Here is a 19,162-nt window from a genome sequence, read left to right on the forward strand (position 1 = left end):
ACAGGCCTTTATGGATAATACATAAACACACGCTTTGTTTCTAAAAATATATAATATATTTAAAGTAATTTCTTAATTACAAACATACAAAAAATGTCTTTCGTTCATAATAGAAATATAATTTATTTTATTTTAAATTATTCCTTTTGCTATCTCAATTTTTTAGTTCGGTTAATTCGTAATTAATTTACATGAAAACAAAAATTTATATAATAAAAAAACATATTTATTGAAATATCAAAAAATTTAAAACTACACATTACAATTATATTGCTTATGATTTCATATTTTCTTATAAATACGATACATTGGTCGTAACAATAAGCAGGTTTGTTAGGATTCATTTAGAAAATGCATAATATTTAATTACGTAAATTAAATTATTGATTGTGGATTTTTTAAGAATTTCGTCCCACATTATATTTTTACTTTAATTGTTGAAGTTTTAAAATGTATTTATTAAAAACGATTTTTTTATTTTGTATTTATTTATGCATTTCCCGTATTTTCCTTTTCCTTAAAGCGTTATTATTATAACATATTAAATGGAAAATTTAGAATTTTATTCGCTACAGATTAATATAAAAGTGCGTTAGCTTACCAATTTCTTTTTATATATACAAAACTCTTAAATCCATTTAAAACACTCTTTGCTTTGAATTTTCTGACAAAAATAAAACATCGATAGAAGAAGCTAAAGTTTACGAAAATACAATGAATACAAAAAAAAAAATTAGATACATTTCTATTTTTGTCAGAAACGTATCGGCAAAATATAATTGGCAGATAAGAGTTTCCAAGAGATCATTAGGAAAACTTCTTTTATTTTTATTTTATTAATTTCTTAAATAAATACATATGTACTATCACATTTGAACACATTCATCTGAATGTCTTGTGACCATAATCGAACTGAAGTATTACTAAATAAAAAAAAGTTCATAAAGCTAATATTCATTATTCGCTTAATCAGAAGTGAAGCTAGCTTCACTTCTTCTTTAGGATTTACATTAGGACTAATATGGATAGACCGGCTCGAAGTTTATTTTTTATTTTTATTGTTTAGATGGTTGGACGAGCTTACCCATAGTGTTAAGTGGTTACTGGAGCCCATAGACATGTACGACGTAAATGCGCCACCCACCTTGAGATACAAGTTCTAAGGCCTCAGTAAAGTTACAACGGCTGCCCCGCCCTTCAAACCGAAACGCATTACTGCTTCGCCGCAGAAATAGGCAGGGTGGTGGTGCCTACCTGTGTGGACTCACAAGTCCTACCACTAGGAGGTCTACCTGCTGAAGCCGATAAATACTAGAATGCGTTTAAATTCTCTTGTCACATAGTTTTAATGTTCCGTGGTCAGTAATACCAATTGTCACTGTCCTCTGCCAGAACAAAGTATGATCTAGTTCAATTGACAGTTCGATGGCTGTACAGCAACGGGCTGTGACGTTGGCTTTGTGATGACTACGGGCCTCTTTCACCGCTTAATACCGGGCGAGCCTTGTGTGCTTAGTGCGAGTTTTATTTAACGTTCTCGATCGCGTAAGAGTTAACTCAAATTTGTATGGAGTTGAAACGTTTGCCTGCGTTTGCCGCTAGAGGCGCTGTTCGAACTCCATACAAATTTGAGTTAACTTTTACGCGATCGAGAAGTTAAAAACTCTTACTACGCACGCGGATTTCATACATCCAATCAGAGCGCTTGTGTGAGTTTTTTAACGTTCTCGATAGCGTAAAAGTTAGCTCATATTTGTATGGAGTGGGATCGTTTTGGGTATGTTTGCCGTTAGGGGCGCTGTCCCAACTGCATACAAAATTGGCTTAACTTTTACGCTATCGAGAACGTTTAGGAACTCGCACTAAGCACACAGAGCAATAAAATAATAATACTACAATTGGTATTTAAGAAAGTATTAAGATACAAGTTAAGTTATTTAAAAAGGCATGTTACAAATGTCGTTGAAATGATTCATTTTAAATTCGAATTAAATGATAAAGATAAGAATCTGTACTTACATTTTGTCTTGACAGAGCCGTCACATATAATTAACCTACATTTTGCAAATGGGTAAAACAAATCGAAAATTTGTAATACATATTTTTTTTATTCACATCTTCAATGGCAGCAAGTGTAACATAAGTTTAGTAATGTCCTATTTCATTTACACTGACGTTAAGTTACAAAAATACGAAGCCTCATTAAAACTACAAGCCGTAAAACTAACTTTACCTAAGCGAGTACAAAATTATTACGATTAATTAAATCTCAAAAATAATAACCACATTATTAACCGCATTGATATAGTTTGCGATCCGTCAATCAGAGAAACGGTTTTTTATTAAATTTCATAAAAAAAAAAGAAACATAAATAGTTTGATGAGATAGATTATTTTAAATCTAAAATTACGTGGACACAACCAATCCATGTTGTTCATGCCGTTATGAATTCGAATTTAAATACAATTTAAAACCGCTAAACACAAATGACGGATACCATATATATATTTATGTATATCGCTCTCAATTTAAACTATTTACAATAATAATATCAAAATAGACCATCTCTTTTTTCAAGGACACACCGTTCGAAAACTTGGCACAAATCCAAGACCCTTACGCTATTTACATTCTAAAATAAACATTTCAAAAATAATGAATTATTAAAAAAAAAAAAAAAAACATGAGATCAATCGATGATAATTTTTAGTCTGCCCTCTTTGGAACAATTTGATGGAAAACGGACGATGTTTAATTAAAAATAAAAATATTCGATTAAGAAAAATATTATACATATATTTTTTTTTTTAATAATAAAATCACTGGTCCATTTTCAACATTCGCTTTTATACTTATCTCGATTTAATCTACACAAGATTATTATTATAATTTACGCTAAAAATTCATTAAATCATTTAAATGTGGAGCGGAATGTAAATCGTCATTAATGTATATTAATCAATTTTTTCAAATGATTCAAAACAGCAAGATCAGCATTTTATTTTTACACGCAATTTATGTACAAGTTTATGTATATAGGTAGTTAGTTCTATTGTAAAAAAAAAACAGTTTCTGCTTTAGCGTCTAAGGCTAATTTTGTTTGAGGTCCGAGGATCGTACAATGGCCTGTTTAGTTTCAGTTTTTTTCCCCTTCCTATGTTTATAGCCTTGAGAGGCTATTTCAGCTTCTCATTGACGCGTAGGTGAGCTCACGGGGCTCAAACCGGAGTGTTGCTAACACTGGCCCTAGCAAGAACGGTGCTTCGCAGAATCTACCACCGGATCGGAAACGCGACCCACTAAGAAGATCCGGCGAGAAATTCATTGGGTTAGGTTCAGTATTCATCAATGGGTATATAGTACCCGTTCGTAGCCCCGGTTACTTATAGCTATTGGCAGTCCATTAAAAATACCTCGGACGCTCGTGTCGGTATCCTCCGGTTTATTACTGTTGTTTTTTGTTTTGTTGATTAAAAATAAACTTTTAATATTTAATGAATAGATTCGATATAAATAAAAATCAGCTCTACATTAATAAGTTTTAATAAAAAGCTAATTAAAAATTTTCAAACTTTTCGAATTCTTAACCGGTTTCGAACCAAAGTTTTTCCATAGAAATTTAACGCGAGCTTTGACTGTAAAAGCGTTCTGATTTAAACAGTGAACTTGCTAAGAAATATTTGTTATTCCAAAATGTTTTAACGATATAGCCCTATAAAAAGCTCCATTAATTAAGTTACACTAAATATTTTGCGTTTTAATAAAAAACTTATTATATTTAAATTAAAATCTCGTAACATAATAAATGACACACTCAATTTTTTTCATTTAAATCTTTTATAAAAACTTAGCTTTAATTAAGCCAAGTTATATAAAACAGTTACATAATGTTATAATAGTTTTGTGATTGATTTTATATACATATATAATTTAAAATGTTTTTATATGACATAGGCAGACTGTGTGGCAGCTGTGTGCTGTGTTGCTTTAAAAATATGATCATACACAAAAAAATATATTATAAAATGAACCGATAAAATTAGTTGTTACGTAACTAAAAAAAAATAATTAAAATTTGTAAAAAAAAACGTAACACGGAATAAAAGCAATGTTTATTCGATGTACGCTTAAAATACAACATCCTGTATGTGTATAAATGCTGATGCGTGACGTTCACCGCTTCGAGAACAGCTTCCAGCCCAGCATGAACAGAACCGCGGTGCATATCGAACCGGACAGCTTATCGGGTATGATCGAAGTTAAGATCGAAGTCACGCCCGGCTCTGTAGAAGTCGGGGCGTCCGGGGTACCCGCATCCGTCTGAAAAGAGACAAATATTGTATAATCAGATCTACTTCTAGACGTGAAGCAGTAATGCGTTTCGGTTTGAACGCCGTTGTACGGTTAAAACTGAGAGCTTACAATTCATGTCTCGTGGTGGGTGGCGGCATTTACGTTGTAGATGTTTAAGGGTTCCGTAACCACTTCACACCACGTGGACCGTGAGCTCATCCACCCGTCTAAGCGATAAACAAAACCTTATTTCAGTGATATTAAATTGAGACTGTTTTGCATAACTTTAAGTGGACAATACCACAGTTTGGTGATTTTTAGAACGCAACAGTATTGTTCAGTATTTGACATGTAAAGTGAATAATCTGAGATAGGGAAATTTTTGTTTGGTCATACGAGCTTATACTTCTTTAGATTACAGAGCTCCAAAGCTCCCAGTTGTTTTTGTTTTTTTTTTGTAGGGTTTACTGATGGCCCTGAGGCCTTTCCAGTTTCACAAGGACAGGTGGGCGAGCAAGGTCTCAGTCAGGAGGGGTGGGATTTACAGAGCTCCAAAGCTCTCAGTTGTTCTTTTTTTTTTGTAGGGCTTACTGGTGGCCCTGAGGCCTTTCCAGTTTCACAAGGACAGGTGGGCGAGCAAGGTCCCAGCCAAAAGGGGCGGGATTTGCTAACAGGTACCCGAGCGCCTCCAAGGGAGACCTAACAACTCAAGAGTAGCTGTTTCACGAATGAATCTACTGCCGGATCGGAATCGCGACCCGCTGAGAAGATCCGGCGAGAGACTCAACGGGCTGATGCTTAGGTTAGGTTGCACGTCGAACTCGTTGCCGAGTTCGACTAGTATGGTTACCGCGCTCCCAGTTGTCAGCTGCCACCCAGTCGTACTGGCTCCCAATACGACTCTTCTCTATTGACGCTATTATTAACCGCCCGTTTCTATTACTATAAATGAAAATAAAAACACAAGACGCACGCATCATATTATTTATTCCTCAGTAATCTAACTTTCAAATAACCGAACATTCAATCGTGAATTTGTTTTATACCATCGCCAATCAAAAACATAAATTTTCAGTGCGTGTCATTAAATTTTAATGCAATAACTCCCCAGTAAAGGTATATGAGGTTTAGGCGTTGTAAACTTAGCATATCTGGAAGCTCGTAAAATGATGCATTGCTTTTAATGTCCACTGCGCGGGTTGGTGCCGGCATCTTGTATTTTTCAATCGCGAAGCCATTGTGTGTTTCAGTTTTGAGATCGGGACAATCGACCTCATGTCTCAATGTAACCTCATAATAACAAGTGAGCCGCGAATTTATCTGGCCTATTTTTGTACCGTTTTTTGTTCTTGGAAAATTCAGTTTATCCCTAATGTTCATTAAACTGTTATGGTTTTCCATTCGCTCAGTGCATATCAACGCTAAATCGTCGTACTTCAAACACTTTTTATAGATATTAATAAAACAATATCCCTCGTAAAGCTTAGAATGAAATTTAAAGGGCTTTAGAATACGCGATACGATATCTATACGATTTATCGTGGATATATGATTTAATATGGTTTAAAGCATTTGTACAAAAATTCTATGTTAAGTCAATTAAGTTTTTGTATAATTATATTTTTCATCATCATCATCATCATCATCATCATCATCATGAGCCTATGGCAGTCTACAATTGAACATATATCTCTCCAATTATACGCCACCAAGCATGATCTTCGGCTTCTCTCATCTAACTATAGCCATTATTTTATATTGTTAACAATTTCTCAATTACTTCTTACAATAAATCTATACTAATGCTTCTGCTGTGCAATAAGAAGTAAGAAAATGACAATAGTAGGATTGATTCGCGTATCAATATTTCTTGAAGTTTCAAGTAAGTACTAGAAGTATCAATTGCTTAAGAATTTTTTGAATTTTCTTCTACTTAAATGTATTAAAATAAAAAGTCATCGATTTTTATGCATAAGTGGGTAAAAAATCTCACAACGTTAAAATTATCTAACAGCATATTTATAAGTATAGTCTTATATTTAGAGTCTCAAGTGTGTTAAAGAATAATATTTCTACCTTCCACAGCCGCATTACTTCATATGATTGCATCGTGCCATGATAACCGAAATTTTACTTAAGGTAAAAAAAAACAATTGTATCCGAGATTACTTGGAGGCATCGTTTTGGCATACCAACGTTTATATACTCATTTATTTACACTATATGAACACAAAAAGTAATGGTTACATTACAAGCAATTCCTTTTTACAACGTTCTTTTACTAGTGGTAGAATGTCTTGTGAGTCCGCGTGGGTGGGTACCACCACCCTGCCTATTTATGCCGTAAAGCAGTAAGTTGAAGTGGTTTGAAGGGCGGGCAACCTTTGTATTGTTAAAAGTAAGACCTTAGAACTCATGTCTCAAGGTGGGTGGCGGCATTTACGTTGTAGATGTCTATGGGCTCCGGTAACCACTTAACACCAGGTGGGTTGTGAACTCGTCCACCTATCTAATAAATAAATAATAAAACGTTCGACCAATGAACAGGAAAACTTCAAAATCGTCGACAGTAAAACACATCAGCAGTAATTCAAGTGAGTGATACGCTCGACGATTTTATTGTATGGGATAATTTGAATGGTGTTTTTATAGTTCCAAGGGTGGAAACAATGCATGTTATGATAGCATTATACGGCTTTCCAATATCATCAATACGATTTCGACTGCATTACTCGAGATTAGATTTAGTATTTTTATTGCGCCATCGACTTCTGTCGTCGGGTGTAAAAGGTTTGTTTATTGTGAATTATGGATCTTTCGAATTTTATTGAAGTACTAGCTTTTATATATAGAGAAGAAGTACACAATGTTAATATATTTTTTTAAATAATGCACAAAAGATACATTAAGTCAATAAATAAAACATTACACACACTACCATGTATTTGACGCACACACGCATGCATACTATTAATTTATTTTCAAACTTTTGTTCTGGACGTCTGCGGTCGAATTGAGAATAGATTAAATATTGTTTGTCTTTATTAATATTTTTCTATAGTGTAGTCTTGGTGAAATTTGTGATTATAGAAGTATAATAGTCTTTGAAAATACAATCATAATAGTGTACAAAGTTACAATTCCAATTAGTTATAGTCGAATTTCGACTACTGCGGGACCTCTAGTACTATATTATTATAGCGGACGCAGTGGAAGCTCTCAAAAGGGAAATAAACCCGATTTTGAAGCATTCTGTAATGGTTCTCCGCTTGCATTGGTTTTAGCGTAATTTTATATAGCCTATAGCGTTCCTCGATAAATGGGCTATCTGACACTGAAAGAATTTTTCAAATCGGACCAGTAGTCCCTGAGATTAACGCGTTCAAACAAACAAACATACTCTTCCGCTTTATAATATTAGTATTGTATCTCTTTGTGTTGGTACAGTATTTTTTTTGCCCCTGTAGTCTGTCTAAAATATGGCCCACCTGATGACGAGTGGTTAATGTCGCACACGGACTACAGCAATGCAGAGCCAAGCCGCTGCATACCAATAATTATAATAATTACAAGGTTTTGTTTAAACGAAGCTAGTGTCATCTTAAATGAGGTTAGATGCATGTGACAGCATTCGAATAGAATAGAAAACCTTGTATTAAATTCCACGACCAGAGCTGAGGTGCTTAATAATGAAAAAAAGTTTTTTTTTTTTTAGTTTCCTACCAATGCTGTTAGCCTTGAGATGCTATTTTAGCTTCGCCCTAAGATGTAGGTGAGCTCACGGGGCTCAAGCCGGAGTGTTGCTAGCACTGGACCTAGCAAGAGCAGTGCTTCGCAGAATCTACCACCAGATCGGAAACGTGACCCACTGAGAAAATCCAGCGAGAAACTCAGTGGGCCGTATACAAAAAACAATAATCAATAAACAGACTTCTAACTTTACATCAACTTCGATAGGATACTTTTTTAAGGTAGGTACATAATATTATTTTAAAAAGAACACAAACAAAACACCAACATACGGGAGACCTATTGTGTAAACGTTCCCTTATTTGAACAGATTATTAACCACAGGTACAAAAGAACCCTAAATACGAAATTAGAAAGAATAAAATCCGCTTAGCGACGCGGCGCCGAAACCATTTATTATGGCAAATCATTTTTATAACAGCAGTTTCTATTTATAAGCAGACGAACTCACGGTCCATCGGAGAGTAATCTGTGATCCCGATAGACACATAAGGTCACACCTTAGTATTTTAGGCTAAAATAACTATTTAAATGAAAATCCATAATCACTCGGCAGGAATAGGCAGGAATGTGGTACCTAACCATGTGCTACATCAATACCGATATAAAAATATACCAATAAAACTGTCAAACTATACTGTGACAGCGTCACTGTCAAACTATATAAATAATATTTGACAAATCGGGAACTTAACAAATTTCAATGCCTAATAATTATCAACGCAAATATTTTTTTGATTTAGCTTCCGACGTTTCTGCATTTGCGATTGCTGATCTTAATACAACCAAAAAATAAAAATAAAAACGATACAAAAGTACCTTTGAGACGTAACAATAGATAAGTCACCTCAAAGAGGATGCAAGGAACCGTATAATTTTCACTCGATATAGATCTCGCTACTTTGGAGTCTAATACACTTTCTTGATTTCTAAGAAAAACCTACTATAAACTGTGGAGCACAACACTCAATTTCCTTTGACAACATGATTGAGAACTTCATTTGAAAACATGCATGCCAAAATACCTTGTATTTCTAATCAACAGTAAGTTCATTTTCCTTTGAATGAATACTAATATTCGGTAATTTGAAATGTTATTTACAAGGAGGATTGTAAAGAAGGAATTTAAAAAAAGAACCCGCGAAATGAATTCGATTTAATTTTGTGTACGTTTTTTTTTTCTCTGTTTGGCAAAGGAATTGGTTTCCATTGATCTGCAACAAGAAAGGGTGGTTAATTTGATTTTTAATATTGAAATAAATCAGGTGCACGGACTAATATTGGAATGTAATAAATAATATAATATTCTATTTGATGTTGTTTATTTACGTTTTTTTCAACTGGTAACCGCTTTCAATTTTTATTTACTCTATTTATCTATTTATTATTATGAGCATGTACTAATGCGAGAGCAATGCTCACTTTATCTGGTGAGCCTTATATTTGTCGTAATAATTCGAAATCAGTACTTCAAATCTACTACTATCTTCATGCCAAATAAAAACAATCAAAAAATTATAGGCAACATGTCTTTATAATCTATAAATATTTTTGCAATCGCAATGGCTGTATGGCACTAAGTTCTAAGCCGAAATTCAAAATTCGAAAAAGAATAATCATTACCAACAACCTCTGCAGGCCGACTAGAAATTTACGATGGATTAATGCGTAGTATCATTTTCGTGTGGAAATCAATGGCTGGAAATAATAGTTTATTTTGTTATTGGGTAAAATGACTACACAAATTATCACCACAGGTCTGACGTTAAGCAGCCACTTTTTTTTTGCTTAGATGGTTGGACGAGCTCACAGCCCACCTGGTGTTAAGTGGTTACTGGAGCCCATAGACATCTACAACGTAAATGGGCTCACCTTGAGTCATAAGTTCTAAGCTCACAGTTACCACGGCTGTCTCACCCTTCAAACCGAAACGCATTACTGCTTCACGGCAGAAATAGGCAGGGTGGTGGTACCTACCCGCGGGGACTCACAAGAGGTCCTACCACCAGTATTACCACTAAGGTCTAAAAGAACTGCTTTATAAATGCCGTTGTATAAATAGTGTTATTGAAAATTACAAAGTAGGTCGGTCGATTCTGCAAACAGTAAATACTTTTGCTCTAAGTATTGCAAAGCGGTAATGGTTCTATTTTATCGATAGAATTGAAATATTCTATCGTGGAACGCGCGAATCGTGTATTCGAGACGGCATGAAGACTTTAATAGCCTTAATATTGAGTTGTTGCCGATTTTACGATGCGCCTTTTAAGTCAACTTACAAAGTTTTCATTGTTTTCTGTGGCACGTGTAGGTACACATGGGACGTTATTAAATCGATAACTGTGGATTTCAAGCTTTTGAATTTAGAAGGTTTTTTTTTTTTTAAATTACATAGGCACTGTGTCATCTTTATCTTTCCATTTATTCATCATTTCATATTATACAGTGATACGCGAGGTAAGATTTAACCTATGTTACGGATGCCAGGGCCTTTTTACAGCAAAATTCATATTATACACACAAAAAAAAAAAACGTACAATTATTTCTAGTAGTCTCGTCTCAAAGGGTTATTAATGTTGTTTAAAATGTCATTATCTTAAAAATTTAGATTCTCCCTCCTAAAAATGTACAACTTTTACGATAATAATAGAATTGGTTTGAACCAACCTACTTTTTTATGTTTGATAGATTATTGGTGGCCCGGAGGGCTTTCTAGTTTTACCAGCAATAGGGCAAGCAAGAGCTCAGGAAGGAGGGGTGGGATTTGCTAACAGCTACCCGAGCGCCCCCATAGGAGACCTAACAACTCAAGAGTAGCTGCTTCGCGAATGAATCTACTACCGGATCAGAATCGCGACCCGCTGAGAAGATCCGGCGAGAAACTTAACGGGCTGATGCATGGGTTAGGTTGCACGTCGAACTCTTTGCCGAGTTCGACAAGTACGGTTACCGGGGTCCTTACTTCAACTGTCAGAGCTAAAGGTGTCTAATGCAAAGGTGTCTAATGCAAAAATGCAAGTTATTGGATCTGATGGATCCGTAAGGACATGTCGTAAATCTACTGTAAATTCTAGGCATATTGAATTTTGACCAGTTTCGTCTACGCTTGTCTGTATAATTAATTTATAGGGTAAGAAGCGTATTACTCGCTGTAACAATCACCACCCAATCAGCAATTGTAACAACTAACTCCACTACTGCTATACAATATCAATTTTGACTTAATTAAATAAAAATAAAAAATAAAAACTCTCATTGTGATGAAAAGTTATGAAAGCGATCTCCTAATTTATCCGATCGTAAACATTTTTTTTTGCCACAACGAAATAAAAAGCAGCATTCATGTATGTATAATATGATATAACAAAAAAATCAAAGCAATCTTCTAAAGAGGGTATTATGAAAAACCGCGTAGGCAACAAATATAACGACACATACGACGTTTACGATGCAAGAAATAAATTAAATGCTATCGTAAAACGAGTGAAAAAGTATCGATATATAGAATCGACGCGTGTCGCACCACTATAGAACGTGTGCGCGCGTTTTAGACGAAACGCATATTGTACGAATAAACATGTCCGGCGCGCGTCGGAATGGGCTCTACGAATACTATGTTTTACCTTCGCAATCAACCGGAGATTTAACGGATCTAACGCTTAAACTAGAGGGTGAGAGAAGTTTTGTTTTCCGAATAGACATGTTTTTTTTATTTTATTTTTTTATTGCCTTTGTAGGCAGACGGGCATACGGCCCACCTGATGGTGAGTGGTTACCGTCGCCCATGGACTTCAGCAATGCCAGGGGCAGAGCCAAGCCGCTGCCTACCGCTTAATACTCTCCACAAGCCTCGTTTGAAGAAGGACATGTCGTATAATATGCATGCTTTAGAGTAATCATATAACGCGTTCTAACTCACTTTCGATAGTTTTGGTTCGCGAGTGTCAAAATCATATACATAATAAATAATCTGCATCTATAAAATAAATAAATTTTATAAGACGTGCACTAGAAAGATCTCTGATTTGAATTGAAAAAAAAAAACTGACGCATAATTTTATAGTTCTTTATAAAATATTAGACATCTAAATTTACGAATAAGACGGTCCGATGTATTTTAGTTAGTATTCGCTTATGATTTATTTTGATAAATAAGAGATTTATGACTAACCTAGATTGAAATCTGTTAATTAAAATAACGAAAGGCTTTTTTTTCCTAACCTATGCTGATAGCCTTGAGAGGCTATTTTAGCTTCTCCTTGAAGTGTAGGTGAGCTCACGGAGCTCAAACCGGGAGTGTTGCTAACACTGGCTCCAGCAAGAGCAGCGCTTCGCAGAATCTACCACCGGATCGAAAACGCGACCCACTGAGAAGATCCAGCGAGAAACTCAGTGGGTTGAGTCTATGGGTTAATTTACTCGTCGAGCCCTTCGTCGCGGGCGACGGGCTCGGCGAGGACGTTGACCGGTGCTTGACGTCCCTAAAAGCACCGTTAATGGATCGGGAGGATCCGTAATGACGTGCTTAGGGCGACGTCGACTGTTTACCATTCGATCCACAGGATCGGGTATGTAAGCGAAGGACGAAGACTGATTCGAACCTCTATCGCAGATGATATTGTTGTTTTGAAATTAGCGTTAAGAAACAAAATATATTTTTAAATTGAAATCGTGACATCATCATAACACAATTTACATTCAAAAAACAGTCAAAAAGCAGTTACATTTGTACAATAGGTTAAATTTCCAAATATTCTGGAAAAAAAATATTGCAGGTATGTTGAGGTGTACTATATTCCAAACATTAGGTATTATAGAAAATATATACATAGAATAAATAGATATATACCGCTTACATCTAATATATATGTTTTATTGCTTAGATGGGAGGACGAGCTCACAGCCCACCTGGTGTTAAGTGGGATATAAGTTCTAAGGTCTCAAGTATAGTTTCAACGGCTGTCCCACCCTTCAAACCGAAATGAATTACTGCTTCACGGTAGAAATAGGCAGGGCGGTGGTACCTACCCGCGCGGACTCACAAGAGGTCCTACCCCCAGTAATAACGCAAATTAAAATTTGCTGGTTCGAACAGCGGTGCATCGCTCAACACGAATGCACCGGACGTCTTATCCTTTAGGCCACGACGATTAATAAAACTATTTGATTTATATGCCAATATACATAATTACATACTAATATACTTACGTACACATAATAAATCAACAGTATGGAAATAATAAATGATAATGAAACAAACAAACAACACTTAAGCAGATAAGTAATGTTCCTTCACCATTCTCTTAAAGCAGTTTAAAGTCTTTTTACCGATACATATCGGCGCAACTTAGACTTTATTTTATGATCGGCAAAAATCGTCACATGTAAATTGCAAATTAGCACTTTGCGTATTACCAGTCTTTTACCAAGAAAACATTTTATAACGCACGACATTATAGAATGACACCAATTAGCGTTAAAAAAAATCACGACCTTATCGATGCCGCGACGGACCGGTCGTAAAAACGTAACTGCTAATAAAAAAATCGGTCATTAACGTGCGCACGCGCCGCCGACATAAAAATATACCCATAAAATTTTGATCTTAGAGAAATTACAGTAAATCACAAACTCACTGGTTCTAGTGTGAGGAAAATGTTTATAGAGCTTTTTTTTGCAATCAAATATTATATGATATGCTTTATCCGGGTGTTCAGCGCATTATAGTATCTCATGTTATCCGGAGAGTTAATCAAGCATTCAAAATATGAATGTTTGATTTGGTGGCGGATAATTTTTTTTTTAAATTATGCAAAAAAGATACATTAAATCAATAAAGAAAACATTACACACACTACATACCATGTATTTGACGCACACACGCATGCATACTATTTATTGTCAAACTTTTCTTCTTGACGTCTGTGGTCAAATTGAGAATAGATTAAAATTAAATATTGTTTGTCTTTATTAATATTTTTTTATAGTGTAGTCTTGGCGAAATTTGTGATTATAGAAGTGTAAAATACAATCATAATATGTAGTGTACAAACTTACAATTCCAATTTATTATAGTCGAATTTCGACTACTGCGGGACCTCTAGTTTTCGTTAATTTTTGTTTTATCGACTGTCAAATTCCGAAACCTATACAGGATTTTGAGTACTTTAGTTCAGTTATTGAATCCGATTGAGAGCTGAAACCAGTTCGGATGATCTTTGCAAGCCACCCTAAGAATAAACATTCGTTTTAACTAGAAAACTATAAACGCTTTCTTTATTTAAATTTAGAGATTTGATAGTTCTAACATTTTTTTAACAAAAGGACCGAAGTTGAAAGTAGCTCTACGTTGTGTATTGTACTTAAATCTATATTATGTATTACGTGATCTATGTTATGTATTTGACCACAACTGACGTCATGAAGTTAGGTTCAGATCGAGATTGCGTCGCACGCTACCGTCACTCTAGCCCGCTGGCACCAGGAGGACGGGACGACGCGACAGCATCCGCTGTGCTGTATCGCGTTCCGGCTGCCTGGCCCAGTGTGGTATCCCGGACCACCAGCGGCATTGCCCGGGATGCTGAATCGCGGAGACCAGCGTTGGTCATCGACGATTGCCTCGACAGCCCGTCGGTCGGACGTCCTTGCGCCGCGAGTCTGGTTGTAGTGTTGACCGCGAGAACCCCCTTAATCAGATCCCGGCGCAGATCGGACGTACAGCGAGAGAGGGCAAAGCGAAGTCGTTTGGTGCGGTAGGGCCCTAAACATCCATGGGCACGCGGTATGCTCCTAACATCTTCATACAAGTCCTACATTCCCCGCGTTCCCTCTAAGCGCGGACACCTCTTAAGAGGTGTGGTCCCCTGTCCAAAAAAGCCCTACGCGACCCGACCCGAGTGACACATATTCGGTGCCAACTCGTGACGTCACAGCTCCGCCTCGTCCATACCGTCTCCACATCGTTACCACCCGTTTATCGACAGTTAAAATGTTCTTAATGAGCATTCGTTAAAGCGTCGGGCCGCTCTTGATTTGGTTATTTGTCGTTTAATTTTATTGCGCATTGTCGCTTGCAACGGAACAATCGGTCACGGACATTAAAGAGTGCTTTTATTACACGTGTTAAGAAGAGTTAGTTGAGGAATTTTTAGGAGAGCCATATAATTTACGGGGAGATTGCAACGTTTGATTTATGTTTCTCTGAACGCGAATAAGGGACTATGGGTGGATTAAATTTCGTGTGTCGTTTATTCTCGATATTATTATTTATGATCGCGCCACGATATGAATTTTTTCATGTTTTCAGATAAACAAAATAGCCGCTTTTGAGATATTTTGATTAGTTGTTGTTTACTGGATTAGGTAACGAATCTATCTCTGATAGTTGGGCGGTCAACGGGGCCTATAAGGTTACAGCATAAAACTGGACATACAGCATATTTACTGGTGGTAGGACCTCTTGTGAGTCCGCGCGGTTAGGTACCACCACCCCTTCTATTTCTGCCGTGAAGCAGTAATGCGTTTCGGTTTAAAGGGTGGGGCAGCCGTTGTAACTATACTTGAGACCTTAGAGTTTATATCTCGCTATGGGCTCCAGTAACCACTTAACACCAGGTGGGCTGTGAGATCGTCCATCCATCCAAGCAATGAAAAAAACCATAACCGATGGCCATAGCCTACTTTTTACGAGTACGCTCCGCAGTGGTGGTTATCCGATTCAGTGGTACATTTTATGGAGCCTGCTCTTACTAGGGCTGGTGTTAGCAAATTCACTTAGATTAAGCCCGTAAGCTTACCTAGACGTCCACGTAAATCTGAAACCGCTGCTTTCTTCAACAGTGGGTTTTCAGAGGTCTTTTTGCCACGGAACCTTGCGCTATGACATGTTCTTCAGAAAAGGTTTGAAGAGAGTTCTCATCAGTCGTTATTACGCAGCGACTGTGCTATACCCTTGGCATTGCTGATGTCCTGATGAGCAATAGTGACCACTTAACTTTGCGTGACCTGTATGCTCATATTTACATTTGCAATAAAAATAAAAATATATATGTAATAACTACCCTCTAGTACTAGTACTAAAGTGAATTCCAAATAAACTCTTATTGATTATTATAATTTACAACATGTGATTTCAATGAAATCTATATAATCTATTTCAAATCCATCTCCTTCAGCCTGTAACTGAATGTCAGTTTAGTTTCGAATATATACTTGGCAAATAGACGGATAGAAAATAATTTTAAAAGTCACTGGTTTATTTTATATTAGTCTTATTAAATTTTTCTCCACAGGTACTTCGGTCATATTGCCCGCCGACAGTCGGATAGCTTGGATAAAGTGATTGTGACGGGCAAAGTAGAAGGAAAGAGACCCCAAGGCCGATCACCTAACCGTTGGTGTGATCAAATAACCACCCTAACTGGGCTGCCAGTCGCAACCGCCACTCGAGAAGCCGAGGACCGGACGAAGTGAAAACAACTCACGAGACAGGCCACGGTCAAGTTTCAGGGATACGACCTTCAGCAATGAAGAAAGCGACGAAGAAGAAGAAGATTTAATTTTTCTAGTTTTTCTATTTTCCCCCTTTTCTCTCTTAATTCCTCTTCTTCAATGTAAAGTCGTACCGGATACCTATCTTAATTCCTCTTCTTCAATGTAAAGTCGTACCGGATACCTATCTTAATTCCTCTTCTTCATTGTAAAGTCGTACGTGCCCTACGTATTCATTCGTAGTTCGCATTCTTCCAAATTCCCCGCGGAACCATAAAAAACAAGTTTCTAATAAATATTTCCAAGATTTTCGTTAAAATTCATAGATAATAATTCGCATTTCATTTCAATCGTAAAACAACAAAAAAAAAAACGAATTTGAAAAGTTATTTTTACTCTCATTTTATATCAGATTTTAACGCGCAAAAGAATCTTTAAAACAAAGATGGCAGATTTGAGAACCGACTCTTTTTTTTTTTTTAAAACAACAATAAAAATTACATCCCTTTGCGTCAGAGAAGGGCGGACCGACTTAAGTATTTAATTTTTACAACGAGCCTTTTATTTTCTTAGTTTATGTTGTACAGTAAAACTTGTATGGCGAATAAAACGTAATCGTAAAATAGGCTGTATTCGAATGGAAATAATAACTATTTGTGTTAAAATTTAGTGTTAGCAGGAAGTCAAGTGTTCATTTACGAATGGGGATGGATAGAGAGTTATTTATAGCAGAGTGAGGGCAACGAATGTGAACAAATTACACTCCGTCTTTAACAGGAGTGCATATTGTCCGTACGTTGCCGGTTTATGATACCTATTGACAGTGATTTCCTGAAAACGCTCGCTAGTGTAAGATAGAATAATGGAAATCAAATAATTACAAATTATTGACATGTTTCAATTTTGCTCGTCTCGTTAGTCTGATGGTGAAAACGATGCAGCCAATATTTATGTCAATAGTTTTAATAATTATATCAGAATTGATGGCTTTTGTTTGTTTGTTCGAGATCTATATATCGACGCTTGAAAGGCGAATGTGACTAAGCGACAATAACTGCTTTGTACATAAATGATAGGCAATAACCATATGCCGTAGGACTGACGATCGCTGGAGCAGACGGGTTCTCGAGTGGAGACCGCGCAGCGGAAGACGTAACGTGGTACGCCCCCTGGCTAGATGGTGCGATGACCTCCGCACGGTGGCCGGCAAGAAGTGGATGAGGAGAGCTGCAGACCGGGCTCAGTGGTGCAGATTAGGAGAGGCCTATGTCCAGCAGTGGACGACTGTGGGCTGTTGATGATGATGATGAAGATGAACCATATTCGATGCGCAAAAAAAAATATATTTTTAGGTCTATTAAAATCATTTCAATCCTACAGCTAGATTCGTTAAAATAGATTTTTTTTCAGGTATTTCAACTTTAAATTAGTCTACCGTAAAGTTCACGCATTGTCGCTTAGTCACGCTTGCCTTTCAAGCGTCGATATATATTCTATTCGAATTGAAATAAATTAATCGATATAATTTACATACATATGTATGTCAATACACTAGCTATAAAAACAAAAAAAAACTATAAATTCTATTATAATGAATACAAAAATTGGAAAACGGATATCGACTAAATCGATATATCCATATATCGATAACACAATACAATTTTACACAGCGCACGTGCCAGTTCTAAAATCTCGAGTTTTATTTTAACAACTGATATGAAAAATGCGTTTTTCTTTAGCCGTTATAAAAAAAAGAGCGTCTTAACTTTAATATCATTTTTATTGTACAGATTACGGTATCATTCGGATGGGGGTCCGATATTTTGTTTACGTATACAAAGACGTACGCTTGCATCGCTATATTGTGAATTGAAGACGAAGTAGTACCACCAGTAAAGTAGAAATAGAATACATAGAATAAATTTTAGAAATAAAAATGCTCGAATGTCTGTGACGTAACATAGAAACCGAAACACAGAAACAAATACCTATTACTTTTACGGTGTATGTTTGCTCACTACGACGGATGCAAGCGAACTGGTGGCAGGACCTCTTGTGAGTCCGCACGGGTAGGTACCAGCACCCCACCTATTTCTGCCGTGAAGCAGTAATGCGTAAGGAGGGGCAGCCGTTGTAACTATACTGAGACCTTAGAACTTATATCTTAAGGTGGGTGGCGCATTTACGTTGTAGATGTCTATGGGCTCCAGTAACCACTGAACACCAAATGGGCTGTGAGCTGGTCCACCCATCTAAGCAATAAAAAAAATTCCAAAGGCACATTACCTAACATAAACATTCGTTGGCATAAAATTCGTGAAGAATTTTTATCATGTATCGATAACAACCGTGCATACCTTTAAATCGAGTTATTAACTATAAAACGCATGCGTTGCTCGCTCAACGTTACAATAACGTTTTTACGTACACACATATAATATGTATCTATATATTAATACATGAAGCAAAAACTTTGTATCCCTTTTTACGAAAATTGCGCGAACGGAGGAGTATGAAATTTTCCATACTTATAGAGAATATAGAGAAGAAGTGCACAATGCTAATTTTTTTTTTAAATAATACATAAAAGATACATTAAATCAATAAAGAAAACATTACACACA

The sequence above is a fragment of the Bombyx mori genome, chromosome 7 (assembly GCF_030269925.1).
Source record: "Bombyx mori chromosome 7, ASM3026992v2".
Taxonomy (NCBI): Eukaryota; Metazoa; Arthropoda; class Insecta; order Lepidoptera; family Bombycidae; genus Bombyx; species Bombyx mori.